The sequence below is a fragment of the Balaenoptera acutorostrata genome, chromosome 1, assembly GCF_949987535.1.
Source record: "Balaenoptera acutorostrata chromosome 1, mBalAcu1.1, whole genome shotgun sequence".
Classification (NCBI taxonomy): Eukaryota; Metazoa; Chordata; class Mammalia; order Artiodactyla; family Balaenopteridae; genus Balaenoptera; species Balaenoptera acutorostrata.
Genome location: NC_080064.1, coordinates 186,296,392 through 186,315,404, shown reverse-complemented (window position 1 = coordinate 186,315,404; position 19,013 = coordinate 186,296,392). Strand labels below are relative to the sequence as shown.

The following is a 19,013-nucleotide window of genomic DNA, read 5'->3' as shown; positions in this document are numbered from 1 at the left end:
GATGTTTAAAAAAATCTTGTGTACATAGCATTGCAGTATAAGTAGGGCCTCCCATGTGAATGTGTTTCATTCCTAAATATTCATGCCCTCCCTAGATCTCTCTTATTTCAGGTTGTTATTTCTCCTATTAGAAATTATTAAGATTGTACCATGTCAAATCAAGTTTATTATTTAAATTTATTTTAATTCTAAATGTTTTTGCCATAAAACATCATCAAATGAAAACAGGAAAGGGAAAAATATTCAAAATTAAATCAACAATGACAAATTGAAATAATTCCAGGAACGGTTTAATAATCCTCTCTTAGGAAGTAACTAGTTAGAGATAAATCCTTTCTCTCACAATTGTTCCATTTAGGATAATTTTGCACAATGTGAATTTTATGTGAAGCAAAAACAAATAAAAAGACCTCTAAACGTGTTTTTGTGTGTGTGTGTGTAATAAACAAGCTGTGCTTCCGACTTGCAATCTCCTACTTACCCCAAGTTAAAGACATAAGCTTTATTTCCATAGACTTCAATCCTAGTTAAGCTATTTTCTTTTTAAAAATGAGGTCCTAACAGGCACTTTTCTCAAGCAATCTGGTTTCATCCATATGTAAACTTTTATGGCATACAATTGTGTTACGTATTTTTTTTCCAAACCACTTCAGTTCACTTGGCTGCCATTTTACATAAACAATTGCAATGAATATTGCCTCCAGTCTCAGTCTTACCAGTGCAAAATTTGTGTTAATATGACTCTGTCTGGTTTTGCTTGCATCATCAGACATTTTTACTCTTATACTTCATCGATATTGTCAGTGCTTGGCTCTCTTTGAAGCCTCTAGGATTTGGATGTCTACAAAAACAACAGACATCTGAAAGCAACATTTTCCTTAACTTATGGTTGCTGCTGATGTCCAAATTTATTCGTACTTAGTAAAAATCACCCACCCACTACACAACTTTTTGTCTATATAAATATATATATATTCATAAATATATACATTTATTTTGCATATATATATTATTTTTAAGAGTAGTTTTAGGTTCACAGAAAAATTGAGGGGAAGATACTGGTATTTCCCATATAAACCTTCCTTCCCCACACATGTAGAGCCTCCCTCATTATCAACATCCCCCACCAGAGTGATATACTTTTTACAGTTGACAAACCTACATACACATCATAATCACTCAAAATCCTTGGTTTACATTAGGGTTCACTCTTGGTGCTGTACGTTCTATGGTTTTGAACAAGTGTACAATGACATGTATCCATCATTACAGTATCCTAGGAAATATTTTCTCTGCCTTAATATATTTTGTAAATTGTCCACTTATCTAAAATGTTTTATAGATATATTTTTAAATTTTTTTATTTTTGGCTGCGTTGGGTCTTCATTGCTGTGTGCGTGCTTTCTCTAGTTGATACGAGCAGGGGCTACTCTTCATTGTCGTGCACGGGCTTCTCATTGCAGTGGCTTCTCTTGTTGCGGAGCACAGGCTCTAGGCACGCGGGCTTCAGTAGTTGTGGCTCGCAGGCTCTAGAGCGCAGGCTCAGTAGTTGTGGCACATGGGCTTGGTTGCTCCATAGCCTGTGGGATCTTCCCGGACCAGGGCTCGAACCCGTGTCCCCTGCATTGGCAGGCGTATTCTTTTTTTTTTTTTTTTAACATCTTTATTGGAGTATAATTGCTCTACAATGGTGTGTTAGTTTTTGCTTTATAACAAAGTGAATCAGCCAAACATATACATATATCACCATACCTACTCCCACTTGCATCTCCCTCCCACCCTCCCTATCCCATCCCTCTAGGTGGTCACAAAGCACCGAGCTGACCTCCCTGTGCTATGTGGCTGCTTCCCACTAGCTATCTATTTCACATTTGGTAGTGTATATATATCCATGCCACTCTCTCACTTCGCCCCAGCTTACCCTTCCCCCTCCCCGTGTCCTCAAGTCCATTCCCTACGTCTGCGTCTTTATTCCTGTCCTGCCCCTAGGTTCTTCAGACCTTTTTTTTTTAGATTCCATATGCATGTGTTAGCATACGGTATTTGTTTTCTCTTTCTGATTTACTTCACTCTGTATGACAGACTCTAGGTCCATCCACCTCACTACAAATAACTCAATTTCATTTCTTTTTATGGCTGAGTAATATTCCATTGTATATATGTGCCACATCTTCTTTATCCATTCGTCTGTCGATGGACACTTAGGTTGCTTCCATGTCCTGGCTATTGTAAATAGTGCTGCAATGAACATTATGGTACATGACTCTTTTTGAATTATGGTTTTCTCAGGGTATATGGCAGGTGTATTCTTTTTTTTTTTTTTAACATCTTTATTGGAGTATAATTGCTTTACAATGGTGTGTTAGTTTCTGCTTTATAACAAAGTGAATCAGTTATACATATACATATGTTCCCATATCTCTTCCTTCTTGCATCTCCCTCCCTCCCACCCTCCCTATCCCACCCCTCTAGGTGGTCACAAAGCACCGAGCTGATCTCCCTGTGTTATGCGGTTGCTTCCCACTAGTTATCTATTTTACGTTTGGTAGTGTATATATGTCCATTCTTAACCACTGAGCCACCAGGGAAGCCCCATGTTTTATATTCTTAACAAAATACTGTTTAAAGTCAACTTTCAAAATCATAGAATATCCCATTTCTGGGTTTCCATTAATTAACTTCTAATTCATCTATGAGCCTAAACTACTAGTTTGTCAGGATAATTAGTGTCAGCATCATTTGCTTTTCTTCAGCCTCTGTAAGGTTTCTTAAGAATCTAGGAGCACTCTGAATTCCTGAAAATGTGAGAGAATTTCAATTATCTTTCTACCATAGTGGCCTTTAATAATGTCATTGTTGAAGACTACACAATTCCTCAATGATCTGGGTCACTCAATTCTTCATCATATGTAGTGTGTGAGAAGTTTTGTAAAACATGAAAGCCCTATGCCTAGAATTGATCCTTCCCCATACACCCAGCAGTGACATGAGAGGTCTTATCCATTCCTCTCTGCTGTCCTCAAAGGAATGTTCCCATCTGCCTTTTCCTTTTCTTCCTAGACACCCAATACTACAATCTGTTCTTGAGAAACACCCTTGGACTTTATGTAATCTTTATTGTGCCACAGCTTTCCTGAGACAAGACAGAACAAAGTCTGGCTATCCATTTAAAACAGAAGGGAGACAAACTATTTAAAAAATTAATAATCAATTGGCTCATAGTTCAATAAATTGTACCACCAGTGCTATTCAATTTAGTGTTCTACAACCAAGGAAGCAACTGTATTATCCTGTAGAATGCTGATTCTCTCTAGGAAATGTTATTAATGCCAGCATCTATAGTTATGGCAAAAGATACTTCACTATTCCTTTCTATATTGTTGTTTGAAGCGTATTCATTTTAGATCACTCACTTAAAGTTAATGATCCACAAATAGGAGAAACAAAATAAGCTGCCTATTTGTGGTGAACAATTGTTTAGGTTTTCTTATATAGATTAGTATTGATTTTTTCTTCAGATATATATTAAACTAATATGTTGTTCTGTTTCATAATTGGAATGAAGTAACTTATTCATTCAACCATTTATCTCACTCTCTATAGATCAATAGTTAAATAGATATAGATATAGATACAGATATAACAAAAATAAAAGCAAACATATAATCTATACCAGGCACCGTACTACATTTTGGGGTAAAAAGGCCCTCTTAGAGCTTATATTTTAGTGAACACTAAGTTAGAAGGATCTGTATGCTCTTCTTTACATCAATGTGTGAGAATCCTGCAAGGAAATCTGTTTATGTGGGGTATTAGTAACTGTTATATATAAATACAATTGTTATATAGACTATAAATACATACGTTTCATGGACAAATACGACAGGAATGGTACATTAAACTCAGTCATAGTTCTTTTCTTGCAGGACTACTCCATTATGCTAATGTGAATGATGCATCTCTTGCAGAGGATATAGTCTATATAGCATTTCCAAACTTACTGGCTACAGAGTATTTCCATCACAGAACATTTCATTACAATCTGAAATGTCTGAACTTTAAAATTTCATGTACTTCTTAAAAATTATTTCTTTTCCTATATCTATGAACTTTTTAGTATAGTTATTTGATTGGCTTTCATTTTTAATAATCTCTTAGTAACATAGATTTTATAGGCAAAGCTTCATGAAATGTATAATCCCCTAAAAAATATCTTTCAAAACTAAGGTGGATAGATTTAACATATTGATAGAGAATATAGTAATATATGGGTAAGCCTTCGTTTGCATCTTTGAATCCAACATATCTTTTCTACTCAATATAATTTAATCTTGCTCCTTAGTCCAGTTTACAAATTTAAAATCTTTGACTTTTCCCTTTCCGTGCTACCCAGACAGCGGTCTGTAAGGCCTTGTTCTGGGTTCCTGTCATAACTTTCAGGGAAACTTTCACAATGCCCAGAGCCTTTGATGTCCTGCAAATGAAGGAGGATGTCCTCAAACCTTGCAGCAAGAACCCACTTAGGTGGCACCAACCTTGACTTCTAAATCGGACAGTTATCTAAAAAGGAAAAGTGATGGCATTACCTCTAAATCTGAAGAGAACCTGGGAGAAGCTTCTGCTGTCCGCTTCTGCCATCACTGCCGTTGAAAACCTGGATGTTGTCTGTAGCATAACCTCCAGGAAGACCAGCCAGAGAGCTGTGCCGAAGTCTGCTGCTGCCATGGGCGCCACTCCTACTGCTGGTCACCTCGCTCCTGGAACCTCACTCACCGGAGCCTGGCAGGCTTCCGGGAGCCGCGACTCGTGGCGGTTCCCGACACCAGGCCTGACCACCGGCGTGAGAGGCATCTTCTGTGAACCTGCCTACCACTGCTCCGTGTAACACAAACCAGTCTCTGTGCCGTGTGTACACCGCCATCTGTGCAACAACCGGGAGCTCGCTCTGCGGGTCTGACGTGATTGATGGACGCTGACCCGGGAAGATCTGCGCATGCGTGGTTCCCTCTCCCGTGAGCACCTGCGGGAGTCCCGCCTACTCTCGACTTGTACGAAGATCCTCAACAGGTGGTGAAGGAAGGGCCGGCTTCAGCTGAGAAGGCTGTGACCAAGGAGGAATTCAGGGTGAACGGACTGCTCCAGCTCCTGAATTTACTGCTGCTCAACCCGAGGTGGCAGCCTGGTCTGAAGGCGGCAGGTGCCCTCTGTGCCTGCCCAGCACTTCCCCACTGAGAACCACAGTGCACAGCGGTCACTGAAGACGCCACTGAAGATGGGCTGCAGCTGCCGCTGCTCAGGCCACGGAATGGGAGGAGCAACCGCTGAATGGTCTTCAGCTGTTCCTCTGCAGACTCTTAAAAAGGAAATAGGGTGACAGAAAATAAAGTTTCCAAAGTAAGATAAGATGAGATGAGATTAGGTAAAATAAGATAAAATAAAATAAAATAAAATAAAATAAAATAAATCTCTTTTGATTGGAGTGATGAGTCCATTTATACTTGATATAGTCATTAATATGATTGGCTTTACGACTGCCATTTGTTTTTTTTGTTTTTTTTTTTTTTTTAAACTGCAGCTTTTTTTTTTTTTTTTTTTAATTTTTTTTTTTTTTTAATGATATTCTTGTCTGCTTACATTCTTTTTATGTATGTATGTATGTATGTATGTATGGCTGTGTTGGGTCTTCGTTTCTGTGCGAGGGCTTTCTCCAGTTGTGGCAAGCGGGGGCCACTCTTCATCGCGGTGCGCGGGCCTCTCACCATCGCGGCCTCTCGTTGCCGCGCACAGGCTCCAGACGCGCAGGCTCAGCAATTGTGGCTCACGGGCCGAGTTGCTCCGCGGCATGTGGGATCTTCCCAGACCAGGGCTCGAACCCGCGTTCTCTGCATTGGCAGGCAGATTCTCAACCACTGCGCCACCAGGGAAGCCCTGCCATTTGTTTTTTATGTCCGTTGTCTTTGTTGCTCCTTTATTCTTCCTTAACACATTTCATGTAAAACCAAATTTTTAGTATTCATTTTAATTCCTCTGTTGATTTTCTATTTACTCCAGGATTTATAATATGAATCAATATATTATAATCTACTTCACATTAATACTGTGTTAATTCCAATAAAATATTGCAACTTTTCTCTATTACTGCTCCATATCCATTTTCCTCATTTGTTCTATTTTGCCATATAATTTATAAATTATTATATGAAGTGAAATGAGTCTGACAAAGAAAGACAAATACCGTATGATCTTTGTCATATATGGAATCTAAATATATTTATATTTATATTTATATTTATATAGATGGTTGCCAGAGGTGGGGGGGTAGGGGTTGGAATAAATGGGTGAACTTTTTTTTTAGTTTAAATAAATTGAATTAAAAAATGACATTTGTGTATGTTACAAACCTAAAAACAGAGTATTATAATTATTGCTTTATGTAATCTTATGTCTTTTAATAAAATTGAGGAGAAACATTTTATATATATAGTCTATATTTACTGACAGATGTACCATTCCAGTGCTTTTCATTTCTTCTTGTGGATTTGAGTTAGTTGATCATTCTGGCTAGAGATTTATCAGTTTCATTGATCTTTTTAAAAAACCAGTTCCTTTTAAATTGATTTTTCCTATTATTTCTCTTTACTATTTCATCTTTTCTGCTTTTATCTTTATTATTTCCTCTCTTCTGCTTGCTTTGGGTTTATTTCCCCCCCTTATTTTATTGTTGCTTAACATGGAATATTAGTTAGCTGATTTGAGACCTTACTTCCTTCTAAAGACAAGTGTTTAATGCTGTAAAATCCCCATAAGCACTGCTTTATCTATTTCCCACAAATTGTAATATGTAATGTTTTCATTTTCATTCAACTAAAATATTTTCTAATTTCCTTTGTGAATCTCATGAGTTATTTAGAAGTATTATGAGTTATTTAGAAGCATTTGTTTACTTCCAAATATTTGGCTTTTTCCAGATATCTTCCTGTTGTTATCAACAATAATTGCATTGTGCTCAGAAAATAGACTTTGACCATCATCAGTTCTTTCAGATGTATTGATTTTTGTTTAATGGCTCAGAAAATGTTCTATTTTGGTTACGTATTCCAAAAGCTTTTTGAAATTTGTATCTTTGCTTTTGTTTGTTGGAGGGATTTATAAATGTCAACTAGGTCAGCTTCTGTTTATCAGGTCTTGTATATGTTTACTGTATATCTGCTTGTTCTAGGGATTTCAGACAGAGAAGTATTAATATATCCAACTATAATTGTGGATTTTTCTTTTTACTTTTCAGTTCTATCAGGTTTTGCTTCATGCATTTTGAAGCTTTATTGGGATTATTATGTCTTTTCCCTCAATTGACTGCTTTTGTTCTGGTAATATGCCTTGTTCTGAATTCTATTTTTTGATATTAATATAGCCACTCCAGATTTCTTTGCTTAATATTTACATATTATATTTTTCCATATTATTACATTTAACCTTTCAACATCTTTATGTTTGAATTTGGTTTCAATAGACTATATATAGATTGTATCTTTTTAAATCCAATTTGACCATCTCTATCACTAATTGGGTCTACAGACTGTTTATATGTAATGCAATTATTGATATATTTGAATTTAATTACACCAACTTATTTTTCTCTTATTTTTTCTATCGGCTCTTTGTTCCCTTTTTCATCATGATAGCTTTTGGGTTGAGTGGTTCTTTTTTATTCCATTCATGCTTCACTGTTGGTTCATTATTTATAGCTGTGAAAAACAGTGGTAAACTTACAACAGGATAAATATAATTACTCCTTCCATTCCTCTGTCCTCTTTTAATTATATATTTTAATTGTATTTATGTTATTAGCCACTTTATTTTTACTATTTTTCTTTCAGAGAGTCAAATTTCTATTAAACCAAGTCTAAATAAGAAAAAAATGTAGTTATTATCATTTTTTACAATTTCCAGAGATCTTTATTTATTAAACAAATCTAGATTTCTGTCTGGTATATTGATTTGGTATAAAAAGTATTCTTTAATATTTCTTAAATCAGATATACTGGCAGCAATTTCTCTCAGTTTATATTTGTCTGATGAAGTCATTTTCTTTTTTCTTTGTATGTAATATTTTGCTGCCTCCAAGATTTATTTTTTTATCATTGATTTTCAGCACTTTGAATATGCTTATCTTGGTTGTGTGGTGTGATTGAAAATATGATTCTTCTTTACAGCTCTACAGCAAACTTCCTCATTTTCCATAAAGTTCAACCAATCTGAAATTTAATTTTGTTAGCCCAGAAATAATAGAATAGTAATATAATCAGGTTCTATAGATTGCAGTTAATTTTTATTTAGTATTTTAACATATGTATTGAAGTAATGGAAACATTACATCCTTGTAATGTTTCAATAATCTTTCAAATTCTTAAAGCAGCTTTACAGAACATCAACTTTCAGATTTGGATACTAAATAGCTTGTCTTGTGCAGCATTTATTGTGTGTGAAAACTCATTAACATTATCCCCAAACTGTGTAATCCCAGGATATATAATTGAAATAAAAGACACTGAGGCTAGATTCTTAGTTCAGCATGCCACAGAGACTTTTTTTCAGACTGGGATGTCAGAGGGTTAATGTTTTTCTTTTCTTTTTTTTTTTTTTTGTAATGAGATATTGACTTGGAAGCAGAAACAGAAAACTAAACCATATTGAGCGCTAAGAGATTTTACCTATACCATGACTCTTAAAGAGTTGATGCTGTTATTTCCTTTCTATGGATGAGTAAGCTGAGTCTCAGAGAGGTTAGGTCACTTAAAATCACACAGGTGTTAAGTGGCAGGTTTTTCATTCCAGTCTAGATGTGGTTCTTAAATATAGTGTTTTCACTATTCCTGCACAAATTTTAAAGAGTTTGAAATTTATATTTAGCAAGCATATTTAAATTCTATGAAACTTGAAAGTGTCCTATCATACCTGGAAAAGCAAATTTATAATTAGGTGAACTAATGTAAACACATTTCTATGTTTACTGCTTGGCCAAAGATCAATCATAGATATTAACCAGCTGAGAAGCAGGTGAAGAATATTAGGGATTGATGGAGTGTATCCAGAAAAGTGATTCTCAAGGAGACATCAGAGGTTTTAAAAGCATTTCAACATATTTATTCAAAATGCCTTGCCATCCTATGGAGATTAGGCATAGTGATCAATGAGTTCATTAACAAAAAGAAACACACTTTTGTTTGCATTTGTTGTCAAGACAATGGTTATAATTAGATAAAAGCAACTTTCAAAGTAATTCTTATTTTCTGCAACAGGGAATGCTGAATGTACACTCTTTAAAAGTTGAAAATCCCAGGCTAGAGAAAATATGTCTGTGAGGAAAAGTATCTGGGCTAAAATATACAGAACAGTAATGACTACACTATTCTTTATTGCAGTAATCTATTCAGAGATCCCAGATCTAGTTAAAATAGTTTTATATACTTTTCCCTAATACTTTGTTCAAAACAGGATGGACATTTTTCAATGATTTGTAGAGAGGAATGGAATTAAATAATTACCTGTACCCCAAGAGATTAATTTTAGGGCCACATGGAAATTTGGATAATTTAAGCACATATTATTCTTGCCAAATTAGTGGCTATTATAGGATAATCTTTCTCAGCCAAACAGTGCTGATAATTCACATTTTATCCTAATTTCAACTCCTAAGCGTATGAGGAATCTATTATATATCATATGCATGTTGAAACTGTTATGAGTTAAATTTGAAGTATTTCTGTAGACAGTGTTGAAAATATATTCTGGGTTTCTGGTGCTTTTCAAAACATGTTTAATGTCCAGTGACAATATTACATATGAAAAAAGAGCAAGCAAGGGAAATGACCTTCAAACAAAAGGAAGAAGGATTAGAGATCACTATTTTTGCCATGTTCACATGACATTTCTCCAAGAGGAGAAAATAAAAACCATGCCTTATACCTTGTTTAAATGCATAAATGTTCTATATAAGTTTGGGCTTGTTTAAAAAAAATAGCTGACAAATACGCATTTTTTATTTTGAATTATATAAATGTAAATCTACAAAAATGGGGAGGTATTTTCATATGTAATTATCATCAGCGATAGAGAAACGATATGATTTTGCTTGATGCCATTTAAATGTGGATATTGTTATGCTTTGAATCCCTCCTTTTTTATGATAATGCAGAAAAGAGAGTAAAATTATTCAAATTTGAGCATTTCTTTCCACAATTTGGGTCTGCAAATGTATATTCCTCTTAGAAGTGTTGTAGGCAGGGAAAGTGTTCCACATGATTTAACAAAGACAGATAGGAAATGTATTTAGAAATATTGTATTTTATGTGAATTTCAGAGAATTTAAAGAATTTTTGGAAAGATTAAAGGAATTTTTGCCAATCATTTGAAAATCAGAGGAATATAGCCAGTTCCACCCATTTCTATGCTCAATTTGGTTAATCTCTGTAAATAAATCTTAACTAATCCCATTTTTTCTGTCAAGTCCATAGCCAATGGTTTTTAAAATTCATTGTCTACAATATGTTAGCACAAAAAGTTTTCCAGAAGGAGATTTGAATTTCTAGTTCAGAGTACTCATCTGGACATATGTCAAAACATCTGTTCTTTCTGAGGGTAACCACCTCCAATTTTTACGTGTCTATAGAAACTCTCAAAATCTCACAGTACATTAATAAAGGCAATATTTCAAACTGTCTTTCAAAGATGTTCTAGAAGAGGTCCAGAAACATGTAGCATATCTTGAGCACTTTAGAGAATATGTTATATGAATCAGCCTCTATAAATGCATCACCTTTTCATATTAAGAAAAACCCTTCAGGCATAATGAAGCCAAGACCATCTATTATCATTAAAATATGGGATCTCTTTGAAAATACAATTGTATGTATACTTTTATTTAAATTATTAAATGTCTGTTTCAACTATTCTGATTTATGAAACAAGTAAAACATACATTATGTAAGTTTCCCTTATTTTCTGTGATTAACTGGTGTGTGTAGTTCTCATATCATCTATAATGAGTAATTTATTAGCAATAACTTTTAGTAAGATTTAAAGCTATTTCTTCATAAGAGGATCACGGACAAAGTCTGTTACTGGCACTTGCAGTTGCACTCAATGTGCTCATGGACAAGGCAAAATAGTTTTTATAGAAAAACACATTACAGTATAGCTGTTGCCATGAAAATTGTATATGAATCAGACTTGGAAATGCTATCCTTAACTGTTACTATCAAATCAATCTCCATGAAGATGTCTGTCCATACAAAGAGCTTTACTTGTTACTATTAGGCTCTAGGAGCACTGATGACATTTTTTATTCATTCTTCTAATTATGGATATGCATGTCTTCTTTCTCCCTTCCTGTAGAATGTATCATTTTGTATCATTTTGCTCATTTTTGTGCTTTGCTTAGGGGCTAGCAAATGTTTTGTACATTTAATCATTAAATACACATTTTTTCTTTATTAGAGATAACTCAGTTTTAAATGTATTAATATAATTCAAGGACTTTAAAAGATTGTATTGTTTTCTTTTTCATAAACCGACTCTGCATGCCCTACTGAACACCAGATTCATGGTTTGGAGAGACAGTAAATGCATTTTCAGAGTAGAACAGGGAAATCATTTAATATTCCGCATGCAATTAATTAAATGCATAAATCCTAAACTCTCCATTAAACATCTTGGAGAGAAAGTGTAGAATTAATTCACATGGACAAGTAACAAGTGTGGGTCTAATAATCAGATAGCTTTTGTGTAGTCATATGGAAGAAGGCTGGTGGATACCAGCAGTTTGCAGTCCCTGCCACGTGCTGTAACTTATATTAATAGATTTTCTTACTTTAATCCTTCTTTTCATTTTGAGAAAAAACATACTTGTTTATTATTTGGTGTGTTGATCTTTTATTTATTATTACTAAATTTGTGCTCTTAAACAAATCTTAAATTTTTTCCCTTATGCTGCCCCCGATTTCCCTATTAACATATACCTTGCCTTAAAATTGAAAACAGAACAAAACAAAACTGTGGACATTTTCTTCTTTTCTCCTTTTAGCTCCCCCTCCCAGATTCCCTCCCCATTCCACCCTCCTGCCCTTGTCTTTTCTTTCTCTTCATTCTCTAGATTTTCCTATTCTTTGAAAGAATGGTCGAGGTTACCTATAAAATCATCAAGTATTTTTGTGGATGGATTTTTAAACAGCTGGATTACTCTTTCTGTTCATAAACAAACTCAGAATGTCTATAAACTTATTTATAGGATGCTTTCTAAATTTGAAATCACGATTGCCCTGACATATTTCCATGTCTCTCTAATATTGCTTTATCTTTCAATATCCTTCATCACCCCATCAGCTCTCTGTCATTTCTTTCTCTCTTTCTTTTAGTACAAAACTCAGAGTTTTGTCTGTTTGTGTTTTCCACATGACTATATATTGGAACCACCTGGGAAAATCTAAAGACTTCTGAGGGCTGGATTAGGAATTATGAGCTGAGCATACGAAGTTTTGAAGGCTCCCCACATGATGCTAATGAGTACCATGTTTGAGGAAAGCTCTAGTGGGTTTTATGCATATTTTCAAGGAAATTTGGATTTGCTAATCCTCTCAATTGCTTCCTGAGTTCCTCTACATTCACAAATGCATTCATATTTATTATATTTGTCCATTATATTCTTTAGATTGCTGCCATTTTTCTTTTCCTAATTTCATGAATGAGATGCTTAGATCATTAATTTTTCTATTTTCTTCTTTTAATCTGTTTACAATGATGAATTTTGCTCTAAATAATACTTCAAATTACATTCCATGTAGGATCCTTTTGTTTTTGTTCAATTCTAAATTTTTTCGACTTTACAATGTGATGGCTTCAGAAATATGTTTGTATGCGAACACATGCATAAATGTGTGGGTTTTATTTTTAAATGTAGAAATATTTTCTGGGTTTCTCTTCACTACTGATTTCTAATTCTATTTTATTTTTTTTTTGAATTCATATGATGTTTTTAGTATTAGTTTAAGGTGGTCTCTCTGGATTAACACATGAAAAATAGAAAGAATGTATATTATCTGTTTAGGGTAGGGTAGGTTTTACTATCTATTAGAAAAAAAACTTGTTAATTTTTGTTCCTATCTTCTATTTTCTTGCTCATTTTTATGTTAATCTATTATTTTATGAATTATACAGCATATTTTATGAATTATACAGCATATTTTATTATGTTTACATGACACATAGTTATATTATTCTTCTAAATTGAGGATTTTATGAAGAATATTGGCTTTTTATATGGTGCTTTTCTTGCCTTAATAGTATTTAGTTGATATTAGCAGTGCTGTATGTGCTTCTTTTTTTAAGTTGATCTTTTCAACTATTTTTTTTTCAACTATTTTAAAAAGTTAGTGTAATTGGGTGTGTGATTGAAAATGGAACTTTTTTCAGTATTCAAAAATAAGTTTCCATTCTTTTGACTCCTATTTTGCTTTTGAGAGGACTGCTTACACATTAATTGCCATTGTTAGGGGTGTATCCTTTTCTTTATAGTTTCTTAAGGTATTGTCGAGTGTTTTATTTTCACCAATTCATAAGATACTAGCAGGAATGGGTTTATTTTTATTTCCTTGTTTAGGCAGTAACTTCATGCACTCAATCTGTTCTGGGAAGTTCTCAGACACTATTTTTCTGCAATTTCCTCTCTTTTTCTATTCCTTATTCTCAGTCTATTCTATGCCTCTCAACTTATTTTCCATATTTTTATCTCTATTTTCTCTATAGCTTATTTTAATTTCTTTCCTCAGTTTTATCCTCTGGTACACTAAGTTTTCTTCAGCTTTAATAAGGCTTCTCTTAGTTTTCCAATGCCTTTTAAATACTTTGTCTTTATAAGGTCCATTATCTTCTTTTTCAAATTTCATTTTTTCCACAGTAATTTATAACTGTCTTAAGGTTTTAAAATGTGTTATTTTCTTTAATGATTTAAATATATTTATTAAAAATCTAAACCTGGTTCTAATATTGTTATAGGTACCAATATGGTGCATATCTACTCTTTTCCTTTTGTTAGACAACTTGAGAGATGCAGGCATTGTGATTCTAGCACATTCCCTGTAACCTTATATGATTGGCTCATTGCAAAAACATATGCATCTGGCACGTAGCTATTGAATTCAAAACTGTCTACTCTTCACCTCTTCTATCCGCAAAGCAGAGAATTAGAATGAGTTTGCTTCTACCTTTTAGGGATCACACTTCATCTTGAGAGACTTGCTACAAACTTGTATTTGTTCTACTATTCTGCAACACAACTTAAGATGCAGTAAAACCTAGTGTTTCCACCATTCCAAAAACATCCTGAATCCCTGAGTTGATTACATCTTGCTGATAGAACTTGGATAACAGAAAGTTGCAGATAATATAGGTTTATTTTAAGGTATATGCATATTAAGGTATAAGATAAATTCAAGAAGGCAGAATTTGTGACCTCAGTGAAGATTCTGGAAAGGCATGTAGCTCTACTTTGCAACCCCTACTACAAGGCATGGTAGTCTAATATCACAGATAATGTACTTGATTTCCATATTCACATAGGTTTTCTAGGACCTATATATAGATAAACACAGAAGGCATCCACTTATTCAACAAATACTAACAATCACATATTTCTGGCAGGGGCAGATTTACTGTGAAACTTACGGAACTTAAGCTTCAGGTTCTATCATTTTGTGCAGTAAAGAGTTTAACTTTGCCCAAGTTGAGCTCTGGACTTTGCCCTTGGCTACTGTGAGACAATCTCTAGGTTCCTGGAATTTTCTACTTGATAAAATTATCTTTGCTTACATGAGGGCCTTAGGCCAATAAAGACAGTCTGACAATGATATCTCTGGGTCATGTGGTATTAGCGCCACATCTGGAAGGGCTAGAGGCTTAGATTAGCCACATGGGCAGTCATCCATGTCTGTGTGACAGAGCCCCAGTAAAGACTCTGGACCCCAAAACTCAGGAGAGCTTCCCGGGTTGCCAATACTCCATGACTATTGTCACATTCTGTTGTCAGGAAAGTTATCACTGTCTGTGACTCCACAGGGAGAGAATAAGTGGAGACTCCAAATGTGGAACTTTCCTGGACTCTGCCCCATGTGTCCCTTCCCTTCACTAATTCATTGTAATAAACCATAACTGTGAGCATTAAGCTTTCAGTGAGATCTGTGAGTCCTTCTTGCAAATTATTGAAACTAAAGGTGATCTTGGGATACCCAAGCATTGGTATCAGAAGTGAGGGTGAGATTGTGGACTGTTTCCTACCTTTGCACATTCTCATGGAGCCCTTCCTCTTTGAGAGACCTTAGAATGGTGTTTGTTTCTGTAAAATTTGCAAAATATTTTTACACAAATTGGTTAAGATTGCTATATTTTTCTAATTTGCCTTCCCCTCCATGATACTGTATGCAGGAGGGTCCACAGGAAAGTTGGAGTTAGTTCATGTGAAATGGAGTTTGAGGATATATTTACTTGGGATTCAGTGTATTTTGTAGTCTCTTCTATGAAAAGGTAAATTATTGCTAAGCATTTAGGGTTTAAATGACTCTCAGGACATTTCCTTCTACTTAGTGTGCTGTGTCACCTGGTGTTATTTCATTTATGTGGAAAGTCAGAGGTTTTAGCACAGTATGTATGTGTCTTATGCTACCTGGTACCGGAAATAGAGGGAATAGAGGGAAAAACTTGATTTGAAATGTTTAGTTGTGAGAAAGCAGTGTGTAAAAATTTCTCCTAATCTTCACACTTATAAGCTTTTTAAGTGGAATATTCATTTCTTACCAACACTTAGCAAAAACAAGAATCAAAACATCATAATCTTGATTACGTACTCTATAATGATAAATGTGTGAGGTAGTGCTTTTTTTTTTTTCATTTTTGATAGGAAACCACAAGGAAAATTCACCAGAATTCCTGTGTGTGCAAGGCACTGAACTTTAACAGCACAAACACTGATTTTATCTGTTACAGCTAAAATTTGAAAACCAAAAATGCCTGAGAGAAATTTTCCCAAATTTAATAACAATATTAAAAACTTACATGACATCAACAAAAACTAGTTGTGAAACTTTTGGAATTGATCTGCATGTAAATCATGATAAAAATATTTGATCAAACATATTAGAAGAAAGACTATCTTAACTTACTTTTCTCAGGATGGAAATAATCTTCCAAAATCATTTTTATAGGAAGAGGCAATCAGAGACTATAAAGCAAAAATTAAGGATACATATTACAGAAGTATTTCAGAATGATGAGAGATTAAACTTATTTTTTGATTACTGTAATGATTTTGATATTTGCCAAATTTATGTTTGGTGTGATAGTCTTTCTAATTGGAAATAAATGCACACTTTGTAACTTAATTTTGTATGTGCAATAGTGTATTCTTCTTAAAAAAGCATCCCAACTTATTGAAGGTTCAGGCCTGACAAAATGTGTACCATTCTAGATATCCACTCTAGAATGACACCAGGACTTTGTAAAGTATATTGACTGTGACATGAAGTTCTTAAGGTACTAATAATATGGCATTATGTATAAATCTTAATATTTACTGAGAGAACAGTAATTTCAGTGACAGCAGTTACCTATTGCCCTGACTAGAAAGATAGACTTCTCATACAGGGGAGAGAATTTGTTGTACTAGTATATAACATTTGCCTAATAAACATTGCTGAATGAGTCAATTTGATGAATTATTTTTCTGTCACCATTCACACAGTTCTTCTCTAAGAATAGAATTATAAGCATACAATAGCTTCCAGTCAAAAATTTTGAAGGAATATATGGTAATTAAATCTTCAGAAATCAACTATCTATCCAGCAAGTATGGATTTAGGTTCTCTGGATTTAAATACTGGGTTCTATATATGCTAGCTGTCTAACTCTGGGTAAGCTATTTAACACTTTTACTTATATATAAACATGGGATACATAACCATTTAGACTACAGGATGATTTTAAGGTTTAAATGAAGTGGTGAATGTAACACTTTATATTTCACATGGGTAATTTCCAGATATTTTATGTATTCCCTATATATTTAGGCTGATGCTGTTTTTTCCTTCTTCTGCAATATTTTTCATAGTTCAATTTTTTCTTCCTTTTTATCATTCTTCAAAGCATGGAGATTTATCTAAGCTTAAAGTTTTTGAAAAAGATATCCTTTTTGTAACATATTTGATTGTTCTTTCCGCATATTGAAATTGTATCCATATAGGGTATATCAATGGGGATAATTCTTGTGCAAATTTTAGCTGAAATTACTATGTGAGATAGCTTTCCTGTAGAATTCTTCTGATGGACCAAGGAATGATACTCTCTTATCCTGCCCCATTATCTGAGCCTTTTCTAAGCAGATAGAATTTGATCTTTGACATTTATTTTATGAAGGCTTTTCTTAACAACTTTTCTGAAATCCTAAAATTCAAGAATACATTCCATTTTGTCCTTTGTCATTTCATTTTCAATTATCTTCAGAAAGCTGTAGCCTCCTGCTAGAAAAAGGGGAGGAAAATATGTATATGAAAGTCACAAATATGGCAGTGGGTTTGTGGATAGGAATGTAGAAAAAGTGAATAAATATCCCAAGAAGATGCATCTATGCAAAGAGGTACAAATTCCCAGGTATCTAGTTTGTGAAACACTTGCATTTCTGAGCCAGGGGACAAAAAATCGAGGGGGGCCTTTCCCTGGCTCTTTAACAATCCTGCTCTGTTGCTGTGAGTATAGTACATAAATTTCATTTTTGTTGGTAGTAGAACTTCCACCTAGTGCTTACAAGGAGCTTTTGATGATGTTTACATCGATCCTGAGGTATTATTTCCTAAGCCTAAGATTTATACATAAAAACAGAAGTTTTGAGCCTGTATCTTAACAGCGTACTGGGTAGAATTTGGAGGTAGTTTTGACCTCCAAGGAGTAATTCATAACTAAGTTTGTCCATGCAAAATGAAGAAAAGTGTGGTCAAGTTATGGTAAAGGAAGGTAGAACAATTCATATTCATAAAACGCCACTTGTGTCTTAGACACAATATATATAAATTCTTTCTACAAAATTTTCATTAAATTCTCATTATCCTCTAAGGAAAGTGTCATTCTTTCAAATTTACATAAAAGGAAGCTAAATAGATTGGCCTAAATCACATAGCTTTTAAGTTCTGGTGTTACAGTCTGACACTAAGTAACTGTTGTGCTAAAAGTAAACATTTGAGTGTTAAATTCAATCTAGAATGTCGCAGGGAAGCAAGTCAAGTAATATTGAGAACAGAAAGCACTGAAAATGATAGACCATAAGTTGTAACCTTGCTAGGAAGGAATATTTAGACAGCTCACAGTGGTGTTAACATTTAAACATTCAACATAAATGCTGCCTCCCAAAAAGACATTAAACTTAAACTCTATTGCCCCTACTCTCAAAAATGATATAATATTTTCAAAGAATTTCATATTAAATTGCTATGTTTTTAATCAAAGTGTGAAAATACCTTGGAGATTACAATAATTTCAACAAATTTTCTTTACTTCATGAAACTGTTTTCATGTTTCCTCCTTTTAAAACAAATTTGAATGCTATGTGATGAAGTCTATTTTCTAATGCAGAACCTTTTCAAAGGATGATCTCCCAGGGAGAAACAGCTCCAGGAAGCAATCAACCTTTCTATTTCAGGCAATCTACATTCATGCTTTGGTATAGAGAGGGGCGGATGCATCATCTCCCTGAAGTACCTGAAATAGAGGCTGAAGAAAATATTTAGATCCCCTGAGACACTCATATGAAGTCACAATATAAAATTGGTGTAATTTCTCCTTGTTGTTTTTCTTTTAAATTTTTAGGCATTATATTACAACTGCTGAAATATATTGTAAATAGTGCAAGAAAAAAAACCCCGCAATGTTATGAAAGACGAACCTAAACTCTTTTTTCCCTAACTCAACCCCATCTGTCT

At 34.1% G+C, this 19,013-nt stretch overlaps 1 pseudogene; it reads left to right on the top strand.

Annotated features, from left to right (window-relative positions):
- The first annotated feature begins 4,453 nt into the window (after positions 1-4,453).
- Positions 4,454-5,374, top strand: LOC103018359 (40S ribosomal protein SA-like; annotated as a pseudogene).
- Positions 5,375-19,013: the final 13,639 nt, after the last annotated feature.